Consider the following 25,362-nt stretch of genomic DNA (forward strand, 5'->3'; position numbering starts at 1 on the left):
CCTGGGATAAGAAAGCTGTCCACTGTACATGGAAACCTCATTGCCAGGAAAGCATTAGTCCTCCTGGGAGTACAATTTATCTTAGTAGTTATTTAGTCAAAGTGTAGTCATCGACAGAAGATTACTTGGCAACTACTTTGATGATCAATTTATCGTTCGAGTCATTTCTTCTAGCAAAAACATATATTTGTTCCGGCTTCTCAATTGTGAGGATATGCTGCTTTTTCTTAATCGTATGTGAAAGTAAACCAGGGCTCCAGACTGCGACCAAATGGTCGCGTTTTGCGACCAAAATGTGAGCGTGTGCGACCGAATTTTACATCCAGTCGCACATGTGCGACCAGTACATTTTCCCCTTTAACACGTTACACGTCGAAATTTCGGGTACCTGAGAGCGCGTAAGCTCAAGCTTATCTGTCCTCTCTGAAAATTGACAGAGAGCGGAGCTCTGACACAAACACACACACACACGCATAGCTGCAGACGGTGCAAACTACGTCGGCTCTACAGTTTTGTTGTTGTCACAGTGAGTCACGGAGATGCCGATAAAGTGGTTTCAAGTGTGGTTACAGTTTTTCAAAACTCCACGCACACAGCGTTTGCTGCGATATGATATTAATAGAGAGCCGAAAGCGGTCGTGGTGCTATTGACGTTACACTTCCTAAGCAGGCACAACAGTGGTTTCTGTGCCCTGGTGACTGACTGACAGGCGGAGGTTGTAAGGCAAGGAAACTTTATTTCTACAGCACCTTTCAGCAACAAGGCCATTCAAAGTGCTTTACATGAAACATTAAAGAGCAGTTAAAAATGGTCATGAAAATAAAACAGGCTAAAAAAAGAATATACAAATACAAGAATAAAAGTTACAGTGAGTAAGAAATGAATAATTATTCAATTTAATAGGTTGTAGGGATGGGTTTGGGAGGAGGAGGATTTTGTTTAATTAATAAAATAATGTTCTAAGTACATAGGATAAATAGGTTTGACAATAATTTTTACAACTGAAATAATTGTTTTGTAATTATAGAGGGAAAGTACCAAAAAAAAAAAAAAGGTACCGTGGTATCGGTACCAATATTGGTTCAGTAGTAGCCTAAACAATGCGTGTTTAATTTTAAGCTGAATTCATTGTAATTGTAGACTAGAGCTGGTATATATATATATAAAAAAAAAGTTTTTCATGACAGCGATGGTGCTGTCAGTTAACCTACGTTGCATCTTCAAAAGTGACACTGAATGTGAAACCGCACATTTTAATTTCTGCATCTATTATCAAAGTATTTATTAGTAATACAGTGGAAATTAGTAGAAATGTGAATATTTGGTTAGCATGTTGATTTACGGTGTGTGCCCCTACATGTTCTGGTTGCGTCCCTAACATTTTCAGTTGGGGGCCACTGTGCTCCTAGTGAAAAAAGTTAGTCTGGAGCCATGTAAACTGAATATTTTTTGAGTTTTGGGCTTTAGGGAGTTGTGAAAGGCTTTTCTCACCATTTTATGCCATGGAATATATCAACAAATTTTATTGATTAATTGAGAAAATAATTGGCAGATTAACAGTTAAAAGAAATAGTCGTTATAGTGTTCGACAGATATGTTTTTCCTTTCATTGGCCGATGCCAATATATCACAGCAGGGCCGCCACAAGGGGAAGCGCTAAGTTCGTTCTACAGCAGCCACAATGACAAGGCTACCTGCAGATGTGTCTGCAGACATTTTTTGTTCATCCGCCTTGTGAGCACAGGCATTGGCCAATCTCAAAATGGCATTAAAATCGGTCCGCCGAGGCTATCACTAGTTAGTTTCAGCCCTATTCTGAATGCACAGTGACAGGCATGTTTAATTATTTCTAATGTGATGAGAATCACAAAAGATTGTTAGGTCTAATAAATAGCTCATATTTAATTGTCTACATAAATACAGTATACTGCTGCGACTCTTAAAGATAAGTCTTTTTTTGTTCTCTTATTGAACTCCGATATAATGTGGCATTGTTCAATGTGTCCATGTCATCCCTCTCAGAAACAGCTGTGTATGAGCCTCATTTTCAAGTGCAACATGGAAGTGTTACAAAAGAAACCATGCTAGAATTACCCAAGCGTGATTTAAAGGAATTACCTGGGTGGGCAATGCATGTTCTGAGTGCTACACGGAGCAGGAATCGGGTCATGAATTTCAAATTTAGACAGTGGATCAGCATTGGCAGCTCTGAAGCTAAGTTTAAGAAAAGGAGCTGTAACACTGGTTACACAGAGACAGAACACTCACTTTCAAACCCAGAAAGTACAAAGTAAAAACTAAATTCAAAAGTTGAAATAAATTGTTTGGTATATTTCTTAGATGTTCCTCTCACGAAAGCCTTAAATCGTCTTCATTTAGAACGGCAATGGAGCTGGAGTTATAATAACCATTTGCTTTTAATCAATATTCAATCTCTCAGAAATAATTAACAACATATTAAAGAGTTTACTGTCTGACGGAGCTGGATGCCTCTACATCATTAAGGTGTTGAAGCGCTGCTCTTTGACTCCTCATGTCCCATTTCCCTGGTTTACTGCGCCTCGGTACAGGCTCTTTTAAATGCTCCTGGAGTCATACTGTACCTGCAGATAATAACACAGCCCACTGATAACATGGCACATGTATACTCTCCCCCTCTTACTGAGACAGGGCTTTTAACATGTAACACAAACACTTGGAGCTACATGAGTGAAGCTGTATGTGAAACAAGTCAACCGAATGCAAAAGCTTTTATGATCAAGGTTTTCATGGCATATTGCTGAGGGGTGGCCACCTGCCATAAATCCATGCCCTTTCCCCCCCGAGTGATAATGCACTAGTTGCACAACACCACATGCTGCTGAATGTGTACTATAGAGGGATTAGCAGTCACAGGCCAATAGTTTCATATTTTTTTGGTGCTCCATCTTCTGCTTTACTTCCACACACATACCATACATCAGAAAGGGTCAACGCAGTGTTGCAGAATACAGTATGTAAGCACTCCAATCAGCTGTTGAATTCAACCAGCTCTGTCTTACGCCACCAGGAATTTTTTTTTGTTTATACAAGCTAATAAATTCCTTGGGCATTCTCCAGATGACTTCCATGGTAATTTTGAGGTAGCTTGGTTTTCGTCTAATGCCAATCAAGAAGAGCGCAGTGGAGTAAAACATGAGACTAGGGCTGTCTACAGCGCCGTATGACAGACTAGGAATTTGTTTTCACATGGAACGGATATCTGTCGGTGTCTATACCTGTTCTCTTTACCCTGCTCCGTTCGAGATCACTTCAATTAATTAGGTTACCTGGAGACAATGTTGCTATTTATCTGGGTGTGGATGAGGTCGGGGGTGTAGCAGTAGTCATTGTTGGTTTAAGCTCTGCAGTCAAAGTACTTTCTGGCAAAAAATGTATTCATCCCTGTGAGGTTACTGTCTTACAAGAGCCACAATAGGTCATCACAAATCCAGAGGATTTACCATAATAAAACAGCAGACACACGAGTTAAGCCTGGAGTCAAATGTTTTTGGCTTCCACTAACTGACAAGAGAAGATTTTACGGTAACTCAAATACAGTGGCACTCAGCCTCTGGTGCCTCTGAAGAAAGGCTTTAAGGCAAATTATGGATTTGCTACAGGCATTATTTGGATAGAAATCACAAAATAGCTAACACCACATGTGGCAGTCTGATTCAGTGGAGGAACCAAGTCGTCAAAACAAAAATGTGACTAATATCCATACAACAATATATAGCCTTCAAATAAACATTTATTACGTTTGATGTTCGTAGCAGAAGACAACATTGCTATAGAATAGCGGCTTAATGGAAAATAAGAATACCACATAAGAAAAGAATATCACATCATGAATCCCTCTTATAATTTCCTGCCCAAAGGCAATGTCATCGAATTCTTGTTTTATTTGACTAACTGTCCAAACTCAAAAGGTATTTATTTTACTATTGTGTAAGACAAGGAAAAGCATAAAATTCTCATATACGAGGAGCTGCAACCATAGAAATTTACATTTTTGTTTAGGAAATGACTGCAATGATTATTAAAATAAATGCCGATTCATTTTTCAGTCAATCAGCTAATTGATTAATATTATAGATCTTAACATCTTAACTTATTTTGCACTTGTCAAAAATCAAAACAGTAAGACAATTATAAAATACAACGTATCTTGTACAAGGGAAAGTGGTGCATCATTGATGTTTTGTAAAGGTGTATTATAATCATCCATCAGGGATGTGCTACGAGATGGCATGACGCTAAAATAAAATGAATGTATTCATTATAAAACATGGACATCATGAAAAAGATTATGTGAATTTAGTAGCTTTTTGTGTTAAAAATATTGCCGTTCAGCAGCTGACTTTCTCACCGGCACATAAATGCACCACATCATAAGACCGTTCAAATACAACACGCAAAACCCTATTGAGGTCATTGAGCATCGTTGCAAAAAAGATGATGTAAATCATAAACTGGCTCACCCCTAACACCGAACTGTACTAAATCCAGCATTTGAAACTATAAAATGTCTTACATCAAGCTCAGCCGAAATTTCAATATTACTACATGATATTGGTCAATTTATTTGTAAACAAGATTAAACCTTAATGTCAGTTAAACACTCATCACTAGTCAACCTGTCAGTCTGATAATCAAAGGCCACAGTGGCCTCAAACACCCCGAGGAACTCCGATGACGAACCCTTATAGCCCAAGAGCAGAATGAGACACTGTACTACTGTTGTGAAATTGGCTGTGGTGTTTCCCATGAGGAAGTCTTATTTCAAAAGAAGGAAGGTAAAGAGGCTGTGATCGCTGCTGACATTTTATTTTGCTCTCCAGCATCATATTGGCCATGATGGCTCAACAGCTCACTCCCAAACAGCTTGCTTTTAACATTGGTAAAGTCAGCCAATTTCAAATCCTTGGTCCAACTTCACTTTGAGTCCCCCACAGTCCCCAAATGTCCCTGCTTTCAAGTGGTTCAAAAAACTATCAGCATGAAGTTTGCAGTTCTGGATATATACTGTGTAGTATACTGGATATGTCCAGTCAAGCAAAAGCCTCAGAATACAACTGTGAACAGCATTTATTTAGACAGAAAAATAGCATTGGTTGTCATTTGCATCAATAGATTGTTTAATGCCATTGATCAAGAAGTATGTAGCAGACTAGTTTATAATAAATTAGCATAGGACATTAAGTTAGAGAAATGAAACTTAAAGGGGTGATAGAATGATTATATAGGGTATTTTACACTGTTCCTTAACGTCTCCTAATAGGGTATGTAACATTGGTTGGGCTGAAAATTGCCAGAATGCTATTTTATTAGGCCCTTAACTACCCTGTGAATATGGCTCTATTTGGAACAAGAGCTTTTCTTCCAAATATGGTATGCTCATGAATATTTAGATGAGCTGCGTGCGGATTGGTTTGAGCGAACCCCATAGAAACACATTGGAGACGAGACAGCAGGTCTCATATTTCAGACACTGCAAAGTTATACATTGTTTGTCGGGCTATTTCGTTATTAAATTCACTTCTGAGACGTTTTTTAAGCGAGAAATCAACTATATAAAGCTCAAATATGGGCCGTTTTACGAAAATTGATGGCTAATTGCAAATTTAGTAAGACGTGTCGGACTTTAGGAGCTCCACACAGTCTGACGAGAAAGCGGAAACCTCTATACCCAGTTAAAGTCACCGTTTCTCGGTTACTGGACGACCGGGACTCGGGGCTCCGCGGAGCTCCGGAGCTGCAAGCTAGGCTATGTGTCCCATTTAATCCTATGAAAAGATCGTTGCTACACTTTCGGCATAACATTCGTATATTTACAGTTTGAATTTCGTCACGCCACTTACATAACATCTACCCCAAGGTCTTATAAAGCTAACAACGGTGTCCGATTTGAATTTAATGAATTTTTGTGAACATTAGGGGGTTTCGTTAGCTGCGACTGTCCCTTCAATCCTATGTATACAGATCGCGGCTAGTTAGCTTCACTTTCGGCATAATTAAAGTATATTTACAGTTTGAATTTCATCACGCCACTTAGATAACATCTACCCCAAGGTCTTATAAAGCCAACTATGGTGTCCGATTACAATTTAATGCATTTTTGTGAACATTAGGGATTACATTAGCTGCTACTGTCGGCCACTAAACGGCCCATATTTGACCTCTACATAGTTGATTTCTCGCATAAAAAAGTCTCAGAAGTGAATTTAGTAATTCAATAGCGGACCTCTGGAGATCTGCATGACCTAGCTAGATTCAGAAGACTAAGCTGACCTCAGGTCAGTGGTGTAGCCTATGCAAGTGTTGGGGCGTGACAAAGACTAGGAGTTGGGATGCTTACGTCAACTATGAGCTTTGTTGAGATTTGCTCGTTTTCAGCGGCAGTTTCAAAATGTGAGATTTGCAGAGGATAGGGGTATCAATGGGATTTTGAGCTTCTACGTATGTCCTATTTACCCACCAAACTGTCATTATTCAACTATGACAAGGTAAAAATCGGTTTCGCATTCTATCACCCCTTTAAACTTTAATTGTTTGAATGGAGTTATGTAAAAAAGTAAATCCTCTCTATTTTGGAGAGGGATGCCTAGCCTTTCTGGTGTTTTCTCTTTCAAACTCTGTGCATCTCCTTCCCAAAATATGTCACACAATAGTGTATTACAAAAAAAAAACAACACAACCACTCTGTTGTTGTCTCAGACAAAGCTTTATAATCCATCTTCAGTCAAATTTGCCTTCGTGGTTCTCTAAATGTGATGGAAAATGCACTAAAGGATTCTTTATGTCCTAAGTTGGTTCCTGACTTTTAGATCCTGGAGCCTATAGTTTCTTTTTGGGCTAGAAAAGCCCCATTACTATGCCCCCTGAATAGTTATCAAGATTTAAAGACTCCATGACATACAGTATTGTAGGTCTCATCTTATGTGAAGTGGCTGTTAACCTCAGATCGATCTGCAGAGCTCATCAAAAAGTCTTGAGTGCTTTACATTATTGGATGGAGACAGAGGCCAAAGCATCCCAACATTGACTGGGGATTTAATTTTTATGAGTGCATAAAATCACATTTGCACAGCTATTGGACAGTCCCGCACAGACTAATGAGGTTCATGACACACTTCACGTACTGCAGCGTGGATAGCAGGTGAACATCAGTTAAAGCACCCACAGCACTGTACTTCCCTATCTGCATAAATCATTAGATGCAGTATCCAGTTTATGGATGGTTAAAGAATCTACAGAGGGAAAACTGAATCAACTTTACTTGAAATTGTGTGATTGTATCTTGAAACTGTGTGATCCTTTTTAATCACAAGATACGGTCACTCAAAATGTTTTGTTGCCGTGATAAGTTAACATGTTCCTCTTTGTAGTAAGCTGTAAAACATTAACAAACCACAGAAGTACAACAAGCATTTTAGGATGCTAAACCTTTAGCAGAATTCACACAAAAGCCTCATTACATTAGCTTACAGTGATGATGATGCACCATTTTTTTTCTTCACACCACGTCTTGCTGGTGTAAAAGATCAGGCTAATTAACGTGGCACCATTTGCATCTTTACCTCGATGTTTCAACAGCGAAGGAAGGAGAGCAGGCGCAGCGGGCTAATGAATGTTTGATTTGAGAGGGAAGACTTCCTGTCACTTCCAACGCTCCTGACATAACCCTCTCCTAAACCCCTTACATTTCTGTGCTCTGCTATCTGGTTCGGCTGTCGGCGTCTCACCTCCCCCCCCCACCTTTCCTTTCTCCACTTTAAATTCCTGAGTTCATCCCCCTCTCCTCGCACGCCCCCCACACCACCACACAGGCTGCGCTCATTACAGCAGATTTGCATGTCTGCTTTAGAGCAGTATGAGAGGAGATGAAACAGAACTCCCAGTGGCTGCCTCTGCAAAGCTTCACTCATCTGACAGAAAGAGCTCCACCTTGGGCCCCAGACACAGCCAGAAAACAAATGCAGGCTTCCTATACAGGCCATACACATACACACACGTATACACAAACACAAAGATACTACCCCAGAAAGAATTTATACTGCACAGTATTCAGTTTAAATATATCTATATCCAGGAAATAAATTGAAAAACAGAAGTCTACCTTCCAGCACATTGCTCCCCTCCCTGCACATTACCAATCAAGTCTGCTCAGCTGAGAAGGATGAGACTCGAGTTATGTTACTGTGCCATAAGCCCCCCCCCCCCTCCCCTCCCACTGAGGTCTCACACAGCTAAGACCGATGGCCAGCTTTTTTTATGTGCATGTCATGGTTTCTCAAACGGTCCTTTTGATTTTATTCAGTCAATACTGGGACAGCTATAGCTAGGTGATAATTCAAGTGTGTGTGTGTGTGTGTGTGTATATATATATATATATATAAAATTTAAAAAAAAAGGAGCATCTTGTTCAATTGTATTTGTCTGTTCAAAAATATAAAACAATAAAAAGTTGAAAAAAAAATAATAAAAAGAGCCCAAAACAACAGTCGGCGACATTAAAGAACAGCTTGTGTATTGCTAAGGCCACAGGGTCAAAATTAAATGATTTATTAAAAATGGAATAACAATAACTTATTTCACCAGTAAATTCCTGTTAAACGACAAAAACGACCACTGGATGAGAAAAGGGTATTTTACAACAACTTTGAATGCAGCACGAGGCTGGCAAGGCGAATTTCAAGTGAACGCAACATCTGTGTTGTTTTTCAGACAACGGCAGCTACAGACTGTTGGAATCCTCTCCAGTGAAATACAGACACACTTTTACACCGTTTAGCTGTCAGCATTTTAACCACGTTTACTCCAGCTGCTAGCTAACGGTAGGCTAACGTTAGCTGCTGTCAGGTGTAGTGTTGACTAGCGTCCCGTACGGCGAGGTTTCAGTTCCCTCTAACATCCGTTTTCGGAGCATCAGAGAGAAGCGCAGGCATTTAAGTGGCACCGAAATCCGCATTGCTATTCGGTCCGGTAGAGAACGGTCGTTAAGGCCCCGGTGCCGTATTAGCAGTCCTGACCTCAACCCCATTGAACACTTGTGGGATCAGCTTGGGCGTGCTGTTCGTGCCAGAGTGACCAACACAACCACGTTGGCTGACTTGCGACAAATGGAAAGAAAAGAACGGGATGCCATCCCACAGCAGTGTGTGACCAGGCTGGTGACCACCATGAGGAGGAGGTGCCAGGCTGTGTATGGTTCTTCCACACGCTACTGAGGCTCCTGTGTGTGAAATGAATAAATTGTTCAATTGCCAATATGTCTTGTTTCTTCAAACTTCAATCATCCAATCCACCAAACACGTCAATGGTAGAATAAGCCGTTTGGCATTGGCAGAGAAGATTTGGCAAATTTTTCATGGGCGCAACCCACATACTCAGCGCTGCTGCTCATCCCACAAATGCATGTTCCTTACAAATAGGGCACCATTTGAAAGGGAACTAAACAGGCTTTCCAACGGTATAAGATTTTTTGCCAAAAAGCATTGTTACCACAGAGAAATGATCTACCAAACACAAATTTCCTTACTTTTTGTGCTAAGTTTATTTAGAGTTTATGCCTCGACGCAGAGGTCCAGGGTTCGACTCCGACCTGTGACGATTTCCTGCATGTCTTCCCCCTCTCTCTCCCGTTTCTCACCTGTCCTGTCCATTAAAGGCTGAAAAGCCACAAAAATAATCTTTAAAAACACTAAGCAACAAAACACACTGAAAAGTCTGATTTCCTGTTACATGACTGGCCACCGCAGCGTGACGTGGGGTTGCGTTTTCTTCCAAAAGTTGAGTCGGTTTCAACTTCCCGCTACGTTTTTTTGCGAGTCCCCCATGAGGCAATCCTCAACGCAGCCTAAACGTACTACTGCCATTCAAAATGAATGGAAAGACCTGCGTTTTTGCCGCACCGTCTGACGGGCGACGCTGGCTGTCTGAATGCCCACTAACTAGGGGTGCACGATTCAGAAAATGTCATGATTTGATATTGATTTTTAGGCTCAAGATTCGATTCAAAAACGATTCTCGATTTAAAAAAAAACGATTCACAGTATGTAAATGTAGTTACTTTTCCCATGTGATTGCAGTAGACAACTTAAAAGAAAAGAAACACAACAAATTAAATGTAGTTTGATATTACTTTATATGTCTTCATACAAAAATAAAAACTTTTGCAACTAAAAACTGCAAAGTGCCAAGCTTTCAAATACATTTAGTACAAGTATGAAATAAAACTGTTAAATAAAAAGAGCTTTTCGTTCGGTGGGAGTTTAGAGCACTGAAAGAGTGCGTTGGTTGACTGGCATGTTAGGTACTTTAGGTTGTTGTTCGTCCACGTCTTTAAAAAGGGGTGATAGAATTCAAAACCGATTTTACCTTGTCATAGTTGAATAATGACAGTTCGGTGGGTAAATAGGACATACATAGAAGCTCAAAATCCCATTGATACCCCTTTACTATGAAAATCTCATATTTTGAAACTGCCGCTAAATAACGGGCGAATCTCAACAAAGCTAGAAGTTGACGTCAGCATCCCAGGACCTGTACCTTTGTCACGCCCATGGATATATTAAGAGAACGGTCACGCCCAACATTTACATAGGCTACACAACTGACCTGAGATCAGGTAGTCTTCTGAATCTAGGTCGCGCAGATCTCTGCTATTCCATTCCAAAATTCACTTCTGAAACCTTTTTATGCGAGAAATCAACTATGTAAAGCTCAAATATGGGCCGTTTTACAAAAATTCATGGCTAATTGCAAATTTTGTCCGACTGTGTGTCGAAGTTCAGCGGCCGATGCTGCTTGGGTTGCTACATCGCCGCCCTGCTTGTCCTCCTTCACAGACCCCGGCCCGCTGTGAGCTCGATTGAGCTCCGTCACGGCCGGCAGCCCAATGCACAATACCCGAAACTCACCCTTTCTGGGTTACTGGACTACCAAACGCCGCTGCCCTGACAGAGCTCCAGGGCCTGCAGCTCGCTGTTCTCCCTCCCCTCTTCCTGCTAAATGGCCGGTATGTGACTGAGAGCGCGGTCAGCGAGCTTGTTATGCCCGCAATCTCTTACCGCAGGTTCCAGTTAATCTTATAATGGATACGTGTGTCGAGTTATTTAAACAAACGATTGGGGAAATAAACGCCTCTTGTCCGCAAGTCTCATTGATAGAGCCCACGGTGAGCTGGAATCCATTAATGAGAGCTAGCTAGCCTCCTCCTAACAAGACCTCTGAAAATGCATTAAATTGAAATCCGAAATCGGACAAGTGTTAGCTAAGCTCTGTAAGACCTTGGGGAACCTGTAATATACATGCCGTGACAAAATTCAAACTGTAAATATACTATAGTTATGCCGAAAGTGTAGCTAGCTAGCCGAGATCGTTTCCCATTGTATTGAATGGGACACATAGCTAGCTGCTCCTCCTAACAAGACCCCTCTCGTTCATAAAAATGCCTTAAATTCAAATCGGACTGTCAGCTTTTGTTAGCTTTGTAAGACCTTGGGGTAGCTGTGATATAAGTGCCATGACGAAATTCAAACTGTAAATATATTATAGTTCTGCCGACAGCCGGCCGCCGAGCCCCGGTAGTGCAGTAATTCACAAAGGGTGACTTTGCCCTGGGTATGGAGCCCAGCAGGCTGCCGCTTTCTCGTCAGACTGTGTGGAGCTCCTTAAGTCTGACACGTCTTACCAAATTTGCAATTAGCCATCAATTTTCGTAAAACGGCCCATATTTGAGCTTTATATAGTTGATTTCTCGCATAAAAAAGTCTCAGAAGTGAATTTGGTAACGAAACATTGCAGTGTCTGGAATATGAGATTCTGTTGCGTCTCTAATGTGTGTATGGGGATTCGCTCAACCAATCAGCGCGCAGCTCATCTGAATATTCATGAGCATACCATATTTGGAAGAAAAGCTCTTGTTACAAATAGGGCCAAAACACAGGGATGCATAAGGGCCAATAAAATATCAACCAGGCCATTTTCAGCCCAACCAATGTTACATACCCCATTAGGACACAGTGTGAAATACCCTATATAATCATAAGATTTTTTTGCACACCCTTACCACTAACACATTCTGATATGACCATGTTGTCACAATTGTACCATTAACCATGAGCACAAATAGTATCCCAGCAATGACTAAATGTCACACAGTTTACTAAAAAAAGAGAGCAAAACCACAAAAAAGGGAAAAGAAGTGCATGTTTCGTTTTCAAATGAGGAGTTTTTGTTCAGGATGACTCCCTTGGTAAAAGTGGTGCATTCATGTGCCATGAGTCACTGTGAAAGAGGAGGGCAGAGAGTCCTATACCGTACGAGCTCCTGACCTGACCTGTATTGTTCCCCACTGACCACAGACGTCACTTTGGTAAGATAGCACTAAGCCTCGATGACCAGCAAACTATGGAACATAAAGGCATTTATTGCATCATATCGACAAGGAAAATCCTACTCAGTCCACTCTGACTCATACTCAGCAGATAAATAAAATAAAGAGAAATTAAAAATGAGAACTTGGATTATTTTTGATTCAAGACTTTCAGATCCATATTCTCAAAATGTTGCCTTATTAGGATGAGAATAGCTTAATTTATAGATTATAGAAATCAACTTCATTCCTACTAGCGTACTCAGGGCTCCAGACTGCGACCAAATGGTCACCAAAATGTGAGTGTGTGCGACTGAATTTTACATCCAGTCACAAATTTGCCCCCTTTTTTACACGTTGAACATTGAAATTTCGGTACCTGAGAGCACGTAAACTCAAGCTTATGTCCTCTCTGAAAATTGACAGAGAGCAGAGCTCTGACACAAACACACACACACATCAGTACCGATATTGGTTCAGTAGTAGCCTAAACAATGCATGTTTAATTTTAAGTTGAATTCATTGTAATTGTAGACTAGAGCTGGTATGTGTGTGTGTGTGTGTGTGTGTGTGTGTGTGTATATATATATATATATATATATTTTCCCTCTTTTTTTCATGACAGCGATGGTGCTGTCAGTTAACCTACGTTGCATCTTCAAAAGTGACACTGAATTTGAAACCGCACATTGTAATTTCTGCATCTATTATCAAAGTATTTATTAGTAATACAGTGGAAATTAGTAGAAATGTGAATATTTGGTTAGCATGTTGATTTACGGTGTGTGCCCCTACATGTTCTGGTTGCGCCCCTAACATTTTCAGTTGGGGGCCACTGTGCTCCTAGTGAAAAAAGTTAGTCTGGAGCCCTGGTACTGTATTTGAACATATAAGACATAATGAATAAGGAACAAGTGATTATTGCAAAATAAGGCACAGCATTGTAGATTTAAGGCCCCAGCACAAAGCAGGGGGTTGCTGGCTCCCAGGCCATTGCCCTACTTATAGAACACATTATTTTTTACCACAATCTTCTGACAAAAACAGTCCAGCAGGAATATCAACAAAGGGTAGGATATCTTTTTAAGAAAAAACACATTAATCTAAATACAAATTAACAAACTTGCTGACTGCAGGGTGAGATGACTGTAAAACCACAATCTGTCATGCAAAAAAGAAATGACCTCAAAATGTCTTCACTGCCATTCAGAAATGACAATTCGGGGTTTACCATGAAAGTTTTGTCCCTATGTAAAGGTGGTGACGGTGGTGGTTGGGGCTGTGTTGACGTCATAAGAAATCTACTGCCACCACAACAGCACCAAGCTTACAACCAAACAGGTAAATCCCACAAATTAAACTTGACCTGTAATGCCTTTTCTTTATTTCTGAATTGTTAGATTTAATTTAATCCTCGACCCATTTGCTAGATGTTCTATTTACTAGTCAGATGCAGTAAATGGTTATGGAGATTAACCCCTTGAACTCTGAAAAAAAATTTGTTGGCGTTTTTGTGTATTTTAAGTTAATTTGTCGAGTCAATAGATCAGGGAAAAGGTAAGAAACATCAAACTACTTCTTCAATCTACTTTAGGTTGATACGACAACAACAGGCTGAGTGCCACAAAACATTTTCACTTATACACCTCTCTCTATAATGCAATACAGTTCAACAGCACCACAGACTACATCTAGCTATAAATCGGGATCTCTCTGTGCGTGTCCCCCCACACATGTGCATTACAGCAGTGGGGGGGCGGGGAGTTGCTGAATCCCTACAAGGCTCATTGATTGCAGTTCACCGTCTACAGGTGTCTTGCCAAAAACTGACCCATCTGGAAAAAACTCATTGCCGTCTACCCAACATGCAAATGATGAAACAGGGGACAAGCTGAATCTCTAGATGAGTCGCAGCCGAGCCGTGACTGACTGAGCCATGCCGCCCGGGCCACATCGCCTAAAACTACCATGATGTGCGACGGCTACACGAATAAAGCGGACATGTTGAATCTCTACATAAGACGCAGCTGAACCGCGACTGATTGAACGTGCAACATGTGGTACAGGTAGGGATGCAACGATTATACATTTTGTTGGTATGATTATAGTCTGAAAAATAATCACGGTTTCACGATTATCACGATTATTATGCATCAACTAATTTTACTGCTAATGTATGAAATTACATTTAGATTTGTTTGTTATTTATTGCTGCCTTTTGAAACAGAAATAACAGTAACAGTTTTGAATGTTTTGAAAATGATTATATGATCAATCACCAACCTTTTGATTTAAATTTATCTGAAAAGATTAGAGACTAGAGGTGAATCACTCACACTACAAACAAAGACAGTGCTGTCTTTCGAAGAAGTGGGTCCTCTTTGGGTCATGCTAGCTGGTGTCTTAAGTGGAAGGAGCTGCTAGACAAGATCCACCTGTCACAGGGAGATGCACAGAATGTTGCCAAGGAATAAATGTGATGAGAGATCTCTTTGCAGCCTTATGTCCCACAGGGGATGAAAAGGAGTGAGTAAGTAACATTAAGTGGTAACGTCAGTGACATGATTGAGCTGTTGAGTTTTGCCTCGAACAAACGTAACGGTATCGTCAGCTCGCTCACTGTAAATGCAAACGTCGGCTTCTGACTCGTTAGCTCTTAATTGTAACGTTACCGTTAACATCAAACAGGCTAACGTTAACCAACTGTAGGGGTGGAACGGTACATGTATTCGTATTGAACCGAAACGGTACGGGCGTCTCGGTTCGGTACATGAATTTACACGGAGAATACACGGTATAAAAATAAATAAAACATGCGCGCAAATGAATTAATGTAATGTGGAACTACCGTTACCTACGCGTTTTCTTAGGGACACCTACCAAACACGGACGTACTGTAGCTGTATCCCTTCTTGCCTCGACAAAAAACAAATTACAGAAAAAGCACATTCACGGGGCACTTTACTTATGCTTTACTTACTTTACATTAAAAAAAAGCCTGTGAACGCAGAGTGCAACTATTGCTTTGGGGGCCTTCTGTAGGTTATTTCTGAGTACAATGGTTCTGGAGAAAGCTGCAAGCAGCAATACAGGAGGCCACTCAAACGGCCCATTCCAAACAAGCACGTTTTGAACGGGCACTGCACTAGTCCTTCAAAAGGATCATAAAATTGATCAACACTTCTCAAACGGTTTCAACAAAAACTGAACATCAACAACCCTTGGGAGGTAGAATTTACTGCAGGACTGTTGTATTAGGCTGCACTAGATAGTGTACCCAATGCCATGTTTTCTAGTCTAGTACAAAAGTATGCCACTGCCATTTGCAACTAAATTACATCAAGATGTATAAAGTCATATTAAAATACGGTTTTGTTTGGTAAATACAATGGAACACTTAATATCAACATGTGTGTGACCACTACTTAAAATATATATATATTTTTTTTTAAATTGCTTTAAAATTCATCAATGCTATTATTTATTTTTTTTATATATATATATATATATATATATATATATATATATATATATGCATGCATATATGCATATGCATGTAAACACACTGGAAGTGGTTCACCACAGTATGGGACCAATGCTGACAAAATGCATTGGAGAATAGACGAGATATAAAAAATAAAAAAAATAAAAAATAAAAAGGAGGTTTCAAAAAGGAAGTCATTTCGGATGCCTAAATAGGGATTATCAGGCATAAACCTAAGCAGCTGACAGCATTAACCAAAGACTTGATAATGCGTTCCTCTCCAATTATAGTCACTTTTGTCAGAGCATCATTTTGACTTTCCTTGACTGGACTCAGTCAGAATCTGAATCTGAGCACTGTGAGCTGCCTGCACAACATAGCTGGAGTGTTGCCGGGCTGTACAGTGCACATTAAGTCATTAAAGTCCCCATGCTCACAGTCCCGCCCTAACCCCCCAGTGTACACACCAGTAACCCCCCCCCCAGTACTAAGCCTTTCAGACCAAACACTGCTCTGCCTTCTGCATCTTAATAGGAGGAGGGAAAATAGAAGGAAGTGAAGGCATGGCAGTCTTAGAGGAAGCCGAATAAATGACTGAACACACACCCTGGGGCGGGCATGCCGGGGGGTTTCCAGGAGGTCGGAGCGAGCGGGGCCAATCGTGTCAAGACGAAGGCGGCAGACTAAAACAAAAATGACATATCAAAGCAGCCAAGCCTTGTAGAAGGGAAAAGAGCAGCCAAGACACCGCATTCAGCTGCACAGCTTGTTTCTGCTTCAATGAGAGACAACACGACCAAAAAACGGCAATTAGCGATAAAAGTGGAAATTCCATCTGCTGCAAAGCGGCATCTTTTTCCAATCAAAACCCAGCTCAAACCATCAAACCATCCGAGTGATCCTATGGCCTTTGATCCCATCCTTGTTTTCTTTTCAGAGGTAGGCAAACTATAAGCCAGGCATTTAAGAGACTGCTTCTGTACCCAAACATTTTTTATCTCCCTCCTAATCCATATAATATTTAAGAGCAACTGTTCAAACTTTAACTTGCCAGTACAGCCAAAACTCTATCATTACTAAAACAAACTGACTAGGCCTTGAGGCGACTTTCACCGATTCATGTAGATAAATGCTTTGTCTACATGTAGAAACCATAATCTCTGACAACCTGGATAAACTGGGAATGTGCAATATAAAACCACACAGATACTGCTGGATTATGAGCGCACTTAAATTAGTTATATTTTTAAATTAGCTTGATGAGAGCGAGTGTGGCCTTAAACTCAGTTTGCTTCTAATGAGATATCAACTGTTTACTACAGATCTTCTTTCCTTGTGATAATGAAAGGATTCCTCTGAGGTTGCTGCCATGCTGACACAGCCTTTAGGTGCTTAAATCCAAAAATGGGTGCATTAAGTGCATTTTAATTGACTTATATTTACCCACTGTATTGTCTTGCAAATTAAAAAGATCTTCTGGCACTCCTCGAAGACTAAAAAGTAGGTCACTCAGTCTCCTGTGAGTCATAGATTTTGGCAGGGGACCAAGCAAAGCAGGTATGGGAGAGACGGAGCTAGGGCTGAAAGGGGCCTAATAGTATACGGATACCATTTCATTAGTATTATTAAAAAAAAGTATTAGTATTATAAATATAAGTTTGCTTACAACTCTGTGCATTTTGTGGTACAATGTAATATCAAGTAAAATTGGATGCAGAAGTTTAGGGAAATTAAACCAGAAAACTGGAATGTTTTGGAACACTAACTGCACCTTAAATTTACCCACACACATTTATATGGTATTCAGGCCTCCTGAGGAACATTTAAGCTTAGTAACTGCATGCAAACTCCTCCACAGTCTTTACATCCCACCATATAAATTTCCTTTAGTAAAGCAGACTTCTCAGATTTCAGGTGCAGTCTCCTTTCTCTCCAGAGCCGAGGCCCCAGGCTTTCCTCCCAGGGCCACAGCACCTTGGCAGATTGGCCAACTTGTGGGGTCAGAGCTGGGCATGAGATTTCCAAACAGTTACTTTTTGAAGGTGGTGACTCAGCCTGGTCAAAGCTGTCAGTCACACAGCCACCTAGGGACGACCACATTTTGAGTTGGCACTGATGTGCACGACTCAGGCCCTGTGACCAACACACCGATACTTTCTTAATTACATTGGGCAACTGGCACAAACCACGTCGCCTCAGCCACTGAGCCTCCTCAGCTAACCTCTCCGCCCTCTCATTCATCCACCCTGAGAGAAAGGCATGCAGGCCAGAGGAAGTATGACTCATCTGAGTAACAAGATGCATTCTTCTGAATTCTCTACGGACGTGTTGTTTGCTAAGTGAAGAGCACAGGAGAGTACGGCAGAGAGAGATATAAATAAAAAATAGTGAGGACACAAAATGAAACAATAATCAAGACTCACTGATATAATAATCACTGACTATGTGTAAAAGGAAGAAAGAGCGTTAGGGTGTGAATGATGGGGCAAGAGCGAGTCATCATTTGTGTGGGTTTCCTGGTCCACATACAGATCAACATTTCCTCCAACTCCACCGAGAGAATCCTTGGCTTCTGTTGGGGGTTTTCTGAATCACAGACGGAGACTCCAAGTACTACATCTAAGGATAATCCATCAAGTTTCATCCAAAAAGCGACAAATGACGACAACAGAGAGATTTTGACGTACAAGTCTGCTGAGCATGCAGAGGACATTGAGACATAAAAAAGACGTATGAAGAAAAAGAGTTTTTATCATCGGGTCAAACAGATCCACCACAGCTTCTCCCTAACCAACACCACATCTGCAAAACTTGGCACTTGCCCCTACAGATCATGAGTCTCATAAACCACATCACACACGATCTCCAACTTCTACATGAGGCTATTTCTAGACCGGCCCACATTAACATTGTCTGAAAACACAATACAAATTGAGAAGCTACACAGCCTTCAGGTCTGATCAACTGACACATGGCTGTTGAAATGCACCCCGTCTTGTGATTTCATGATAAATGATCTGTATCCCACCACTTTACTGTCAGCAGAGGATGAACTTGAGAGATGTGGGAGTAAACCTCGTCCTCAAGGCTCCACTATTTAACCCTACTAAGCAGGCTTAGGTCTGTGGACTTAATTAAACCTGACCCTCTCTGACTTTCCTCTCTGAGTCTGCAGACTGACATTCAAACATGTGAGAAGTTCTTTACCGTTACTACATTGCTGCGCAGTGAACCTATAAGGCTGACATAACTGCAATTTGCACTGCAGGCTTCCTTTATGTATACCAGTAGTTAAGCAGTAAACAAGCAAGTACCTATTACAGAAGAGATTATCCCACCAAACATCACTGACCATCTTTAGCAGGTAAATTAAAAAGGAGAACTCCATGGCTGTAAATTTGTGGCTGACAAGACAACCCTCCTATCTCATCTATATCTGAAGTTCTGTAAACTGCACACAATTTCCAGTGTTTAGCCACACATATACGCAGGCCACCTACCACCGCCTCACAGAGCAGTGAGATTATCATATTATCAATCAAGTCTGGTTTATGGCAGACGCTACACTTGTCATGGTATCACCTCTAAATTGCCATTAAATGCAAGCAGGTCACAGGAGGAGGCTGAATGTAACATTTGGTAATATAATGTTATTACATTGTCATTTCTCAATGGGATTTAGTACAGGAGCTGTTGCCCCCCATTTGTATGATCTGTCATAAAAAAACAGCCCTGTGGCTGCTGATCTGCAAACAAAGCTGCGTTCGTTAGCAAGTTGTTGGTGCTACCATTTTTTCCCTTCCTTCCCTGTTCCAAACTGACAGAAGGCCTCATCTCTTCTGTATTAAAACTCTTTAGGTGTTCTTCCGTTTCACCTGGAAGTGAATTTTGTATCTGCCACAGGAACCACTGTAATGATTAAAACAGATACCAAATACTATGATGAAAGCCCTGGTCTTATTACTTAAGCTGTGTCAGCTTAGTGAGCTTCTCTTCCTGCACACAGCTTGAAAGTCTCTGAAGAGCATGAATCATATAAGCATATCAATTGCTTCTACTGAGTAAAGAACGAAAAAGCTTAAGAGAAATTTGCTGGTACTGAGGGCCTATCAAAACTCAAGGACAAGGCACACAATATAATTAATAATCAAATCCTTCAAGGCATTGAAAAAAAAAAAAGAAAAAAAAAGATCAAGCCAGTTTTATTCGTTTAGGACTTGGTTATTGATTGGCACCAGACTAAGTAAAATCTCAAATAAGACAGCAGTGCATTTACGCCGAAATCTTTTCTTTTACATGTCATTAACCACCATATTAACACCTCTTCAATGGAGAGGATTTATAGGCCCTGACTTCATTTGCACATTTAGCGCACCAAACCCACCTAAGATATTAGGTATTATACCTATATATATTATACCTATTTTTTAGAAACACTTCTGTCCATGTACCTCATCCAGTACCTAGACTTAAGCTTAATGCAGAGATCAAATCAAACCAAACTTTCATAATAGACTTGCCACAACATTTATTAGCCCGTTTGCTACCACAAGGCTGGAATGAGAAACCGCCATGCACTACAAGAGCCACCAATCCACCCTTTTCTCCTACACTTTCGAAACTTCCCAGCAAGCTCTGGTGTAGTTACAGTAGTTCCCCTAGTAGAAAGAAGGGCCCTCATTAGTCAGACTGGGGAAATAAATGGCTTAACACTTTCAGATAAAACATGTATCTGAGCAAATGTGCCGATAATATTGGACAGCGAACCAGTTGAATTAAACATCACATACTTCCCTCACACCGATTCATGTCTACATCCAACTCCAACCAAGGACCTGAATTGGAGCATATGGGACTAGTCACTGACAGATTCAACTCAATATAGGGGGGGGGGGGGCTAGGCAGTGTATTGCTGGATGAATGAAAAATGAAAGTTTTGTGCCTCAGTAAATTCACTCTCTCCATCCCGTGAGGAGGGTGGGTGGTGAAGGGGTGGGGGTGATAGTGGAGTAGAGGCTTGTTTGAAAACTGAACCAGTGCTGCATTCCCTCATCCACCCATATCCAGCGAGGGGCTCTTTAAAAATTCATTAATTTACAGCAAAAATAGATTAAAGCATCCAGCTGAGCAAAACTCAAAATTTGGCTCCTGAATAACATTAATGATAAACATCTCCCTCAAGCCCGGAGGGGGGGGATTTGCCTGAAGAAAGAGTACTGGCTGTTTTCACCTTACAGCACCCTGAGAATAATTTATTTTCAATCATTACTAAAATAGTGCATTTCAAATTGGCATTTTTAATTACGCTTTTCTACAGATGGACAAAAAGGAGCCGAGTAAAAACCTGCATAAACAGATTAAAATCCACACAAGGATCTGCCATTCCCATGATGCCATGCCAATGTCATTCTATTCACCATTTGATATCTCAGCTACAGAGATTCAATGACAGCTGCTTCAGGCCCCCAAAAAAACGCCTAGAACTGCAGTTACAGTAATTGCTCTGGCCAGCACTAAATGAGGTTCACTTAAGTGCAATTATCCCCCTCTGATCTCTCACATAAAAGAGACTTCTTTAACATGGAGAAGTGGGCTCACACAATGTGACTGCAAACAAGATTCAAATTGGAATCAGGGAGGCATTTCCAGCAGATGAATGGCTTCATAGCTCATCTGCATTCTAGTGATGCACGGCATTGCTAATCAAGACTGAGCCAGTCCCTTCTCACCAACACGGCTTCCATGAGAGCAAAACTTCACACTGGATGTATTCAGAGTTTGTGGAGAAATTTCTAACAAAAACAGTCCGGTCATTTGGCCGGAGCCGCATTAGAGAACGATCTAGCCTCCACACAGAGTTAACAGCTGTTGAAAAGAAAAGGAAGATCCTGGTGTTTTTGCCCAATCCAAGGTGAAAAATGCGCTGAAGGACAAGTAAAAAATAAATAAATATCCAACCTAAAATAACTTCACATTTCAGAGCAGAGAGGAAAACAAGCCCACTTTGGATTGAGACAATCTGTAAAAATAATACACAGAGGCCTTTGACCAACAGCATCACCACTACACCATGCCAAAAAAAAATAAAAAAATAATATCTATCTATCTATCTATCTATCTGACGTCCTCATGAATAAATTGCCATCTGCCAATTGCATAACACAATAGGTTTTCAGCCCGAGGGGTAAGATGTGGCGGTCTAATAGGGGTTGCTACAGAGAGTACCTGTTGGGTGCAGTCCAACAACACAGGGTGGTGGGGAGGGGGGCTGTGATGGGCATTCATGTTGCCACAGGCTCAACTACCACCAGGAGTCTGATAACTGCATCTCACGGATGGCCATTTGAATAATCACTTCAACAAGGGGAGAAATTAAAAAGCCTCTCAGTGAGAGGGGGCTAGGCACAGGGCCACATACTGAATTCCAAATGAGGAGCTTGTATTTAAAAAGTAGAAACCTGTTCTAATTCACTCTACTATAACAGCTTGCTGACCCTTATCCAATTTAGCCTTATGTCATCTCACTATTCTATTTAATCTATTAAATGATACACTTTACAGATGATGACAAAGTAATCTTTCTTCAGAGATGATAGACGAATGTGCTACTGGCGCCGTACACACACACACAAAACACAGGAAGACCTTGGAGAAGTCGTTTTTTTTAAACCATTAGGTAAAAGACTTCTTTATAGACCACTGCAGGCTAAAACATTAAAGAGAAGCTGTATCACATCCTCCCATTCACACTTTTAAATAGTTAGTGTGAGAATAAACAGATGTGTAATCTCCTCTATACTTTTTTTTTCTCTCAAATGTTATAATTGATTCAGCAAAACCTTGAGGTTGTTTTAAATGAAGGAAACATAAGTCACTAACTGCTCAATATGATTTGATGTAAAATAGCCAATAACAACCACTAAAAAGGCTTATAAATCAACAAAAACATGCATAAACAAGATCCTTTAAGTCTGAGCCTGCACAACATCTCCAGTCATGAAAAGAACTGAATAAACATTGCTTATAAACTGAATTTGATGGATGCTATAGTGAAGCTCTAAGGAACTATTTCTACAATGTGTGCTGTGATTTCTGCAAGCAATCTGTAAAAAAAAAAAAAAGAAGAAAAAAAAGCATGCATCGGTTGCACTCTAGGTTTATTTTTTAACAACCAGCAAACAACTGCAAAATGTCACTTCCGCTGTCTATGCCAATTATTCCACTACTGTTTCTCAACATATTTGTTTCAATTAACAATTAAGTTATTTGCTTGTAAAAACAACACCCTTTCTAAATACAAAAAATAGAATTCCATGAAGGGCATCAAGGATTTAAGTATTTCGTGTGAAGGAGTTAAGAGGTCTTTCAGTGTTAGACCGAGCTAGGGACATTGCAATACATAACATTAACTGTGCATGGAGCCTCTCAGAGAGAAACAGACATAACAGCAGCAGGGCAATTTACAGAATAAGAGAGTGACAAATGTTCATAGTCATTTCTAGACAATATGATAAATGAAGCTACCGTGGCTCTGCTTACCTGGATGGAGTAACATCAAAACTCAAACACCATTTGTCTTTCTAAAGCTGCATGCATAGCCTCGATCCAGACAGCTTGCTGTAGGCCTGCTATTTAAAGGATGGGTGATTAAGAAGCAAACCAGGTCTGACCTTTGATTGTGGGTGCTGACTAACGCCATGGGCATTTCGTTAGTTGAAGGGGGGGAGAATTTATAATGTTTTGTTTTAGTCATAAATTCAACCTTTTATGCTGGCTGTATAAATAAACTTGGAAGCATGGTGGTATATGATGAACAGCTAATAATCTGCACCTCATTGCACCTCAATCGTTAAAATAACTGACTTCATTGATAAAACTTGCACAAGTTGACAGCGGGGCAAATTAAGATTTCAGTCATCCATCCTCCAATAATGGCCGTTAGGATAAAGCAAGGGCACCGTTTTGTATACAGCTGCACGCAAATGCCACAGCTGTTTAGTTTAAAGTCGTAGCATTAGGCTAACTAATCAATTACCTGCCCTGTGCGATCACACAGTCTGTTGAAACATCAAAGCAAAGAGAAGCATGCCCTGAGAAATGTCTTGCACAAAGGTCCAAATATTTTAACTGCAACACCGTCTGTGCCATCTCAGGGCAATCCACAAGGGTATACCACCACCAGAGGCAAAGACAGTCCTGATATTAAATTCCGTCCCATAAAATTCCCCTGAAACATACTTTGCACTTGTTGATTGTCCAGCCACATGACAAACCTGCGTCTTCTCATAAAGATCGACTAGTGTTACATACGAGAATCATTATATTCTAGAGGAATTTACCAGCCGCCTGAGAAACAGACGATTGACAGACGAGAAAACACACTGCAACAGCTGTGAGTCAAATACCATCAGAGCATGCAGGAAAGCAAAATGACACTGTCACACTCCGCGCGCGCACACAAACACACACGATAGCTATTGGAGGGCTGGGATGGGTTATTTTATCCACCTAATGCGAGGAAAACACATATACAGACACACACACACACAGACACACACACAGACACACAGAGAGAGACACACACACAGAGAGAGAGAGAGAGACACACAGAGAGAGAGAGAGAGACACACAGAGAGAGAGAGAGAGACACACAGAGAGAGAGAGAGAGAGAGAGAGAGAGAGACACACAGAGAGAGAGAGACATGCACACAGCTAGTCCTGGCCCAAGACGCGGCGCCGACAACGCTCAGCTAAAGTTAGCTGGCTACCAAAACTGGCTAGCTAGCTGTCAAAGTTGCCCTGTCAGTTGTCACCGGTTGCACGGCGGTGCTAGCAGGCTAACGCAAGAGCTGTCAACTTGGAGAGTTACAGCAACACGGCCGGGATGTACAAACACTGACCACAGAGAAACACTGACTGGCTCTCTGAGAAAAACGTGTCCCCCGCACGCCCCGCCACAGCGAGCGGAAAGCTGTGTGCCAAGGCCTGTTCACCGGGCTCAATCCCCAGAACTTCAGTGCAGCTCACTTCCCCGTTAAAGTCGTCCATTTCGTGGGCCTTAGTTCAACTTCCATGCCCGTGTAGCTCACTTACTCTGGGTGAAAGCTGATGTTACGGTGGCTCTCTGTAATCCTGACGGTAGTTTAACAGTAACTGCCCCCTCCCCTTCCTTCCACCTCCTCTTATTCAGCTAGCGGGGGCTCCCCAGGAGTGTCCTGTGCTCTTGACGTTATCGTCCTGTGCAAAGAAGCGCCGTAGCTTCGCCGGTGTGCGTGCGGTGCCGTGGCGTCCCTCTTCAGCTTCTCTCCGCCTTCTCCCGTTCGCCTTTCTCTCGGCGGCCGAGCCAACATCCGGGACTCTCCCCAGTTGGGTTAAGTGCCCGGAACTACTTTCAGATACGACGACGCCTAATACATCCATGAACGACGCACATGAAGGTTCTCTCTCGCTCTCTCGCTCTCTCTCTCTCTCTTACCA

At 41.2% G+C, this 25,362-nt stretch overlaps 1 protein-coding gene across 1 annotated transcript in view; it reads right to left on the reverse strand.

The window, feature by feature from the left end:
* Positions 1 to 25,330, reverse strand: part of foxj3 (forkhead box J3) — an 84,995-nt gene extending 59,665 nt beyond the window's left edge. The window contains exon 1 of the mRNA XM_078248779.1: positions 24,979 to 25,330. The gene's annotated coding sequence lies outside the window, so the exon portion shown is untranslated. The remainder of the gene's footprint in view (positions 1 to 24,978) is intronic.
* Between the last annotated feature and the right edge of the window lie 32 nt (positions 25,331 to 25,362).

Source organism: Sander vitreus, chromosome 4 (genome assembly GCF_031162955.1).
Source record: "Sander vitreus isolate 19-12246 chromosome 4, sanVit1, whole genome shotgun sequence".
Taxonomy (NCBI): domain Eukaryota; kingdom Metazoa; phylum Chordata; class Actinopteri; order Perciformes; family Percidae; genus Sander; species Sander vitreus.